This window comes from Phyllostomus hastatus, unplaced genomic scaffold, assembly GCF_019186645.2.
Source record: "Phyllostomus hastatus isolate PE091 unplaced genomic scaffold, TTU_PhHast_1.1 phas_contig_113, whole genome shotgun sequence".
Taxonomy (NCBI): Eukaryota; Metazoa; Chordata; class Mammalia; order Chiroptera; family Phyllostomidae; genus Phyllostomus; species Phyllostomus hastatus.
The window spans coordinates 11,673,766-11,684,547 of NW_025333530.1; the positions used below are offsets into that span (position 1 = coordinate 11,673,766).

The 10,782-nt window shown below is 41.7% G+C and overlaps 1 pseudogene; it reads left to right on the forward strand.

Annotated features, from left to right (window-relative positions):
• The first annotated feature begins 8,109 nt into the window (after positions 1–8,109).
• Positions 8,110–9,082, forward strand: LOC123817639 (annotated as a pseudogene).
• The last annotated feature ends 1,700 nt before the right edge of the window (positions 9,083–10,782 follow it).

Below are 10,782 nucleotides of genomic sequence, written 5' to 3' on the forward strand. Positions count from 1 at the left end.
GCACTCCAAAAAATTCTCTTATTTACCTGTCAGTGAGGTAGGCTGCAGGTAACATCAAAGAATGGAACTCGAATGGAGTTGTGAGGATAGAGTATGTACTGCAGGATGTCACCAAATCAGTGGGGAGTAAGGAGATGGAAGTAGGGGTATAAATTGATGATATTGTCTGTGAGTGGAGGTAAAATTTAGAGGTGTGTGGTTAAAATAAATGGTTCAGAATGTAAAGGTTCAAAGAATATAGAAGCAGTTTGTTTAAAACAATGCCTTAAAGAAGACTGAATTTGCATTGGGTTTTAAAAATGAGAGACTTGACAGGCAAAGAGCAGTGGATAGAAGTTAACATCTGTACACTTGCCTCATGGTAGTCTGGAAACCTCAGGTTAGCGAATTGATTTTGAAAGACCGAGCACTTTGAATACAATTCAAGTCAGGAAGATGTTCTTAGAGTAGTTCCTATGCTATTTACCTCCACTGTCCTTTCAAAGTTGAAAGAAACTTAAATAATCAGTAGCAAATATCAGTTTACACTTATAAATTGTTGAGGTGATTAACAGCTCAGGCTCAGTGGGGAGGGTTAGAGAGACAGACCTGATGCCTTGAGCTTCCCTACCTGTGAAATATGTGCAACAATATCTCTTTCATTGGGTTGTTGTAGGCATTAAGATAATGTAGGTAAAATCATTTAACACTAGTGACCAGCACAAGGTGACCATTCAGCTATCATTTTTAATGTGATTATCAAACCACCCAGCTATATATTATCTTTTGTGAGGGAGAAAGCTAAAGTGTTAACCAAGTTCGTCCAGTCAGAATGGAGTGTATGAGATTCAAACCAAGTTCTTCCAGTGCCAGAGTCTGTCTTCTTTTCTTGTTTTCCCCCACCCCTTCCTTTTAACGTTTGGGAACATTAAGTGTTCTCTCTCACCTTTGTTAACTACTTTATAGGTTACATTCTCTCTCTCTCAATCTGTACTTGTTTAGTGACACCTGGTGGGAGTGGGGTGGAGAGAAGGGTACAAAGATAAATAAGGCAAAGAGTCTGTCCTTGAAGGATCCCTGGTTCAGGCTAGTGGGTATGGCACTATGGTAGACAGGTAATTAAAATAAATTGTGATACTGGTTTGATCCCAGGTTTTGGCACCAAAAAAATAAATAAATAAATAATAAAATAAAACGTGATAAGCAACAAGATAAACTGTAAATAGAATGCCATGGCAGCCCAGAAGTGAGAGGAACTATCTCTGGGAAACCTGGGAAAGGCTGCACAAGAAGAAGTGATATTCCTATTGGATCCTGAAGAATAAACCAATACTGGTCAGGTACAAATCAGAGAACAGGCATTCTAGATGGCAATGACACAATGCAAAGGCCAGGGTGGCAGCAGCAGCACCATGTTTCAGAGCTAAGAGCAGCTTCAAGGCTCAGGGCTTAGTGGCTTGTCTAAAGGATGGAAGATGAAGCTGAGAAGTAGGGTAGAGCTAAACTATCAAAGGAGTATTTTTGTGGTGGACCAAAGAGATTGTGCTTCATTTTTGGGTCATAGGAAACTAGCAGAAGTCTTTGTCAGGGATAGAAACAGATTTAAAATATATTTCCCCTATTTTTTGAACTATATCTCAACAGTTTTATTGAGATACAATTCATATACCATGCAATTCATCTATTTAGAGTGTAAAATGCAATAGTTTTTAAATATACTCGCTAAGTTGTTCAACCATCCCACAATCAGTTGTAGAACATTTTCATCACTACCAAAAGAAACTTCATACCCTTTAGCACTAACATGTACCCTGGTCCCCCACATTCTGCCTTCTCAACCCCAGGCAACCACAAATGTACTTTTTGTGTTCATAGCTTTGCCTATTCTGCATATTTTGTATAAATGGACTCATACAATATATAGAATTTTGTGACTGCTTTCTTCCATTAACATAATGCTTTCAAGATCCATCCATGATGCTGAATAATATTCTATTATATGGATATACTACATTTTATTTATTCATTCATTAGTTAATAGACATCTGGGTTGTTTCTATTATGAAAATGCCGCCTTGAACATTCATGTACAAGTTTTAGTGTGAATATATGTTTCCATTTTTCTTGGGTATATACCTGGGAGTAAAATAGGTGGGTCAAATGGTAACTCGATGTTTAACCTTTTGGACCTTTTCCAAAGCAGCTGGACTGTTTTACATTCCCAGTAATGTATAACATTCCAATTTCTCCACATTCTTGCCAACACTTGTTATCGGTCAGATTTATTTTTCTGAAGGGTTACTGGGGTAGCAATTCGAAAGATAGGCATAGAGAGAAATGCATTAGAAAGACTTTGCAATGGTCCACATGAAAGATGATGGCAGAATTGGCTGCTTATCTAGCTAATGTTATCAATTCTAAGAACTTCTTGACTTAGTCTCATGAATTTACAAGTGGAGAAATAAACCTTGTCCTATGATGAAGAAGTGTCTTCTGCCCTTATATGGGTGGCAATATGTGCCTCTAGGGACTTTTAAGTCTCAGGAATGGTTTTCAATCCATGAATATAGTTTTGTTGTTTACTGTTGTTAGTCTGTGGGACAAGATGATTAGGGTGAGAACTTTCCTGGTTCAGCTATGTGACCGGGGATTATCTTGCCTTATTTTCATAGGGAGGGGAATCAAAGTAGACAGCAAGCTTCTTTGGGCAGAGAGTGAGATGAGATAGCAATCATCAACACTTGGGAGAGTAGGAGGCGGAGCTCCCTCTGATGAGGTGGAATCCAACGGATAAAATTCCCTGGCCAGTTTAGATGAGATTCCAAATCAGGATCACCTCCACATACATATCATTCAGGGAAGGAAGGCGCTGTCTGAGAATTTGAAGAAAATCACTTTCCACTTCAGCCCTTGCTGCCTCACCAGTATTCTCTGAGGCTCTGAGTCTGTTCTGGTCTTTCCTCTGTGCAGTGGCCACAAGGCAATTTTCTGCTTTTCCATGAGGGCCAAAGCTCACCTGCAGATTCCTTTCTCCATGCATAGCAGAGGCTTGGGAGACTTTTAGCAGCACCACTAAGTCTCAGCTGAGAATTCATTCACTCAGCAAACATTTGTTGATCCCCAACCATGTGCCGAGCTCTGTGCTAAGTATTCGGAGTGCACAGAACAAGACAAAGCTCCTGCTCTCAGAGAACTTTCATTCCAGGCAGAACCTCTGTAAAGGGAGAGTGTGTGTGAGCGTCTGTGCATGTGTGAGGATGTGCAGTCTCAGACTTTGAATAGGGTGTAGTCAGTTGCCCTTGAGTTAGTTAGAACTGCACTCTTGATAAACAGTACTCTTATCAACATCAAAAGGTAGAGAGCAGACTTGCCTCTCCTGAAATAAAACAGAAGGGGGTGTATGCTAGTGAGTGTGTTTCCTCTAGACATGAAAATCCAGAGAGTCTAAAGCGCTCCCACTTCTACTTCCATTCCTCCCCCCTCCAAACATCTACTCTGCTATAGGACAAAGGGAACAGAAATTGTGGGTCAGCAAAACCCAAAGTTTATACAAATAAAACACACACCAATGCAATAAAGTCTTTGTGTAAGACAAAGACTCCCTTTTAGAAGCAAGAGGTAGAAAGTGCGGGGTATCACAACAAAAAACAAAAAAGCGATGCTTCTCTCCCAATTATTGTGCACTCTCAGCTGTATTTGTTGACCTCACTGATTTCAATCAGCTTTCAGAACATCCAGCCTTCACCTGCTATGAATCAAAACCTGGAGGGCTCTCTGTTCTTCGTGCTCAGAAAAAACCCTTTGATAAGGTTGTTATGGATGCAAGGCAGAGCAGGCTGGGCTGGGTGGCTTTCTTAGACTGGCATTACACATTTATGATGCAAACCAGTGAAGAAGCAAGGACTCAGAGCACAGGGCCTGGAGAGGGGCTGAGTCAGAGCCCTGGTGGGGTGGGGTTTGACTTAGGGAGACTTGGACACTTGCCCTGTTTGTCTTATACTGTGAAAACTAAAGGACAGATACTGGGAAGATGTGACACCAGGCCTCATTTGAGGAGCTTATCACTGTGAAGCTCTGTCATTACCTCTGGGCTCCTGGATGGATTGGCTTTTCTTGGAGGAAAGTGAGTGGGCTGATGATTATGAGACATTATGTCTCTTTGGTAGAAAAAAATCTCCATGAGGGCAGGGTGATTGTTTTAAAATATTTTCTCAAATAAAATCTTAAAAAAAAACCCCACCTGGCTGGCGTAGCTCAGTGGATTAAGTGTGGGCTGCAAACCAAAGTGTCGTAGGTTCAATTCCCAGTCAGGGCACATGCCTGGGTTGCAGACTACGGCCCCCAGCAATCGCACATTGATATTTCTCTCTCTCTTTCTCCCTCCCTTTCCTCTCTAAAAATAAATAAATAAAATCTTTTAAAAAATATTTTCTCTGCTGTGTTCACTGGGCTGTTCTGATGTCTAGAAATGTCTCTGCCTCACAGTAGGTATTCAATAGATGTTTTTAGAATAAATAAATGCTAGGCGCCCTCTTGTTTTAGAGGTGCTCTGTTAGGGGTGCATAGAGTGTGAAGCCATCTCTTCTCAGCTCTGTTGAAATCAGGAACTACTCTGAGCTCCAGGCTGCTACAGTGACTGGTTGCTGGGAGCGAGAGTGATGATTGTGAGCCTGGAAGACAGGTGGTGGAGGAGAATCAGGTGGTTCAATTAGCTTGTACTAAAAAATACAGAAGCTCATATACATATCACCTCATACTCCTCAATTGTTTCCAGGGGAAGGAAAGGAACACTCCCCTTTAGTTTTCCCTATGACTAAGCTCCCAGGCATACTTTTTACAAATGTCTTTTCTTTTTCAAGACTGTCCATAACATTTATTTATTCCTATTTAGATGCTGGCTATTTGTGAAAACCTTGGTTTTAATCTCTAATATATCAGATTCCTCATATGCAAAATGGGATTCATAAAATTGCTCTCATAAAGGAGATGAGAAAATTAATCAGTAAATGTATGTAAAGACATGTGCTATGAATGCTGCTATCACCATTCCTATGACTACAGCCACTACACTAAAACTGTGTAGGCTTTGAGATACTGAGTCTAGATAAAGGGTGAATCTGAGTCTAGAATTACCCTTTGTTTTCAGACCTCAGACCTGAAGAGGAAGGTGGAAGGAGGAGATAGTCATTGCTCATGGCTGAGGCCATAACATTTTTCTGAGCTGAGCTGACACCTTTTGTTACAGAGAAGTTCCCTACCAATCTCTTCTTCAGGCCAAGACTAAATGGGATCCACCACCCTTGGGTCTCCCTAGGTGGTAGTGCCCATAGTCTAGACTGTTCGACTGTTCTAAGTATTCTTCAGTGAAACTACTTTCTTCTCCTTGGAAACCAGGTCTCACCACATTAGTGCTTCTTGAACTTTTGTAGGGGCCCTTGTATCTGAAGCTGCAAAGTCCCTTTGCCACTTTCTGCATATAGGATGGCCATGTATTTCAAATTAAAAGCTGGATCACATGATCTAATGGAGGATTTGGTGTTGCTTGTAGGGGCAGGGAGAAGTCAGTCTAAGAGCCTTGTGGAGAGGCAATAGAATGAGGTGGTTAAAGAGGCAGGTTGTGCTGGGCAGTGGTCTAGCAGGCAGGTGGTGGAATTAGATTGCCTGAGCTCACATTCACACTCAATTCTCACCAGCTGTGTGATGTGGGAGATGTTATGAAATATCTCGGTGGGTTAGATTTGTAGTCTAGAAAACAGGATGAAAATTTATTCAACAAATATTTATTGACCACTTCTGTGTGCCAGGTACTATTAATAATAGCATCTATATCATAGGTAGTTGCAAGGATTAGATGAGATAGTGAGCTCAGAATTTGTTCATAGAGAGCATGAAACAAATGTTAGCTAGTGTTATTATTTCATATGGTTTAAATGCCAAAATTTTGAAACTTCTAGTACTTGTCATTGGTTCTCTTTTGTTAAAGAGGTTAACATTGGAATTGTTCAGAAAATCTAAGCTATCTGATCAGTGGATCTGTCTATAATAATTTTTTAGCACCCAGCACCTTGAAGATACTCAATAATTACTTATGGCTTGGGTCTCCCATTGTTCTATCTCTAATATACTCCTAACTCTTCTCTACTGAGTCATCACCTCTGTAATTTTTTAGGTAAAACCTCATTATTTTAGCTGTAGTATTGACACCACCACCTTGTAAGTAGGCTGTACTAAAATCTTGCCATTTTCAAAATGTTTTTGAGATACTATATCACATTTTCTCCAATAGCTGGGGGTCCATGCTTTCTGGGGATGTGTCTAAAAGTGATGCTAAATCCCTGTGACCTTACATGGCCATGTTCTGTTTCAAATTTAGGAGGGTGGTAATCTAACCCATGTCACTGACCATAGTATCAGAAGAGCTGTTAAGAACTCACCCAGCCACCCACCCACTGTAGACAGAAACATTGTAGTGGACTTGTAATGACTTTGGAGATAAACAGGTAAGAATGCAAATCCAGGTCTACCACTTAACATGGAAAAGGCCAAGTAGATGACTGACTTCAATTTCCTCTGAAAGAAAATGGGGCAACAATATATATTCTAAAGTGATGCATGAGGGTGATGTTAAGTGTGAACACCTCAATAAATACAAGTTTGGCCAAAAGTAGGTTTATAGTTGTTCATGTGGAAAAAGACTATGATTATTACAATAGCCTTTTTTAAACTCAAAAGAATGTTACAACTATAAACCTATTTTTGCCCACCCCAGTATTACTTCATTTTCTTCTCTTCACTTCCACTGTCCCCACCACACCACCTTCCCTGTGTGCCCTCCAGTGTTCTCTAGGCTTGATCATTATCCTCCACCGTGCCCTGAGTTGTTGTGGAGTGTGTGTGTTAGTGGACAGCAGTGGGAGAGATGACATGGAGCCTAGCTCCTTCTCTGATCTGTCCTGCGGGAGAAACCGGGCACAGCAGCCCCAAGTGGCTCACATAATATCCTAAGTAAAACACAAACAAAGCAGAGGTTGTTCTGCTTGTCAGCCTCCGAGACCATATGGAACTGAGACATGATTGTATTACCTCTGCTATACTGCAGTTGAGCTAAACAGAAAAGCCATAATAAACTATTCCGGAGTGGTCCCTGAGCTCCACACACAGAGCACAAACAGATAAACAAGAGAGTGGCTTTTTTCTTTAAAGGAAGGAGCACCAAAGAAAAACAAGGGCAAGGGGGGGGGGGACGGGGGAGGGGGGGATGAAGGCAAAAGAAAAAGGAGAAAAAGAGAAAGGGAGGAAAAGGAGAAAGAGCTATGGTGCAGAAGAACTTCAGTGTAGTTGCATGACTGGGGCTTTGCTTCTGAAAGTATTCATGCCACTGGGGACTCTGTGGTTTCATGTGGGCAGAAGGTAAAATCTGGCCATAATTTTGGCTTCTCCATAGTATATATCTATGTTTGTGGGGGAATTCAAACATTCATATTAAAGGGAAGATGCAAAATAGCATTCAGGAATATTTGGAGCAACTTTAAATTTCCTCATAATACCCCTCTTTTCTTCCTCTCTTCTTGTGCAGCTCAACCTCATGATTCCAGTCCAACAAATTGATTAGACCTTATCTCCTGACACTGACCAGGGCTTTCTCTCCTCTTCACATGGTTGGGACTAAATGCTCAGAGAGTCTGTGTGTGTATGTGAGTACAGGGAGTGAGAGGAGGTAGTTACAGGGGTACGTGGATCAGATAGAAGCTACAATTGCCCTCAGTTTGGGAAGCCTGTATTCCCCCCAGACTTAGGAGGGAAAGTAGAGAAAATAAATAAATCAGGGAGGAAAAAAACCCATAGCCACCAGATGTTGCTTCTAAACAAAACCTTACAGTAGGAAAGAAGGATTCCTGAAGTGGCAACAAACTCATGTGGAAATGTCTGTGAGGTTAAAAATAATTCGCTGTTTGCATGCTGTTTATTCCAGATATAAAGAGCAAATCCCAACACTTTGATAAGTGTCATCTATTTGGAAAGTGTGTGCAAGTGTAGGGTTCAAAAACAATGTAACCAGGCTCTCTGCTCTTCCTGTTGGACAGACACCTGCCTCTCCCTGTGCAGTGCCAGCCTCAACCCTGAGACATGATGGTGAAGGTCAGAGTGAACGGATTTGGCTGTGTGGAGAGTCTGGTCACCAGGGCTGCTTTTAACTCTGGAAAAGTAGATATTGTCATCATCAATGACTCCTTCATTGACCTTAACTACACAGTCTACATGTTCCAGTATGATTATACTCATGGCAATTTCGAAGGCAAAATCAAGGCTGAAAATGGGAAGCTTGTCATCCATGGAAAATCTATCTACTTCTCCCAGGAGTGAGATCCTGCCAACATCAAACAGGGTGATGCTGGTGCTGAACGTGTTGTGGAGTCCACTGGTGTCTTCACTGTCTTGGAGAAGCTGGGCTCACCTGAAGGGTGGAGCCAAAAGGGCCATCATCTATGCCCATTCTGTGGATGCCCCCATGTTTGTGATGGGCATGAACCAAGACAAGTATGACAACTCCCTCAAATAGTCAGCAATGCCACCTATACCATCAACTGCTTGGCCCCCCGGCATCACGGAGGGAGTCATGACCACAGCCCACGCCATCACTACCACCCAGAACACTGTGGATGGCCCCTCTGGCAAGCTGTGGTGTGATGGATGAGGGGCTTCCCAAAACATCATCTCTGCTTCAATTGATGCCACCAAGGCTGTGAGCAAAGTCATCCCTGACCTGAATGGGAAGTTCACTGGCATGGCCTTCTGTTTCCCCACCCTCAATGCATCAGTTGTGGATCTGACCTGCCACTTGGAGAAAGCTGCCAAATATAATGACATCAAGAAGGTAGTGAAGCAGGCATCAGATGGCCCTCTTAAGGGCATCCTGGGCTATACTGGAGATGAGGTTGATTCCTGGAACTTTGACAGTGACACTTACTCCTCCACCTTCAATGCTGGGGCTGGCGTTGCCCTCAATGACCACTTTGTCAAGCTCATTTTCTGGTATGAGAATGAATTTGGTTACAGCAACAAGGCAGTAGACATTATGGTCCACAGGGCCTCCAAGGGGTAAGAGCCCCTGGACCACAAGCCCCAGCGAGAGAGAGAGGCCCTCAGCTGCTGGAGAGTCCTTGCCCTAAATTGATCTCCTAACACACTGAGAATCTCCTGATCTCCACAGTTTCCATCCCAGACCCTTCAAAGAAGGGGAGGGGCTTAGGAAGCCCCACCTCATGATGCACCATCAATAAAGTTCACTGTATGCAGCCAAAAAAAAAAAAAAAGGAAAAGGAAGGAAGGAAGGGAGGGAGGGAGGGAGGAAGGGAGGGAGGGAGGGAGGAAGAAAGGAAAAAGAAATGCAACCATCAATAGTAACTACCATGTAGCAACTTCCATCTGCTCAGACTTCATAGCTTCTCTTTAGAATGCTTGACTAATAGAAGCCATGTAGTATGGCAAATAAGGTGTGGGATTTTGATGTGGAGTTTTAAACTTTGGTTCAAGTATGAGGCCTGATACCTGACGTGGGGCCTTTGGGTGTCCAGTATAGGAAGATGGCAAAAGCCAAGTTCTACACCTGACCTCAAGGGGAAAAGTTCAGGTTGGAACAGCAGGATGAATGAGTGTGGGGAGAAAAGAACTGTTCAATATAAATATTTTGAAAATTATTGCTAGGTGATTGATCAGTTGGAGCATTTGCAGAGGGAGAGAGAAGAGTAATTGGTTCACATAAAATAGTAAATATACTTTTTTAAAAAATCAAGCAATTATAAACTCCAGTAAAAACAATGTATATGAAATGACACAAAATTATGATAAATTTTGTGTCACTACCTGGCTTAGTAGTGAAAAATACTTATTTGGCGTGAAGCCATGCCAAAATAGGCCTCTTTTGGGACAGATTATTTTAAGCAGCTTATTCTTAAGAAACAAATGATTCAGAAAGAAACTTTGATCTTCTCCCCAGCTGCCCAAAAGGGTTTACATAGAGGACCTGCTCCAGGAATGGAGCTACTATAGTAGACAACTATAGTTTAATATGAACTGCTGTAATAGGGAGGAGCCTAGTAAAGACTCATTTGATTAAGTCTTCTCTGTGTCCTGTCATTAAAGATGGCCCAGCAAACATTATTTACCAAATGGTTGCATCTATCTCCATATGAATTGCCTTTCTGTCCTTTGAAGTCCTAAATCAGTACCCTTCTCCTACCTTCCTTCTCCTTAGCTCAAGATGGTATATAAGCCTTACCTGTCCCATCTGCCCTCTGGTCCTATATTCTTATGGAACTCTCATATGTTCATATGTCATAAACTTGGTTATTATTTCCTGTTAGTCAGTCTCATGTCAATTTGATTATTAGACCAGCCACAAGAACTTTGAGGGGAAAAAGGGGAAATTTTCCACTCACCCACACTTACACACTTATTATAGTTTAAACATAGCCTATTAATTTAACCCCCAAATGTGATATAATTACACTGGAAGTATAGGGGAGAGATAGTAGGAAGAAAGTGGCACTGTGTTAGCAAAATCCTCAACTATAATAATAGCGATTATTAGAAACCATCTAAAACTGATGACTCAAGAAACAGCAGCATGACTATGTTATTTAAAATTGGAGGCAAAAGCCAGTAGAAACTACTAAGGGTTGAAAGAGGTTACCTCTGTGGGACTGAAGAGGTGAGGAAGGTAAGTCAGGGGGCTGCTATTGTTTGATGAATCTTCTACCACTTTTTTTTAAAACTATGGAAACAGATTACTCTGATAAATAA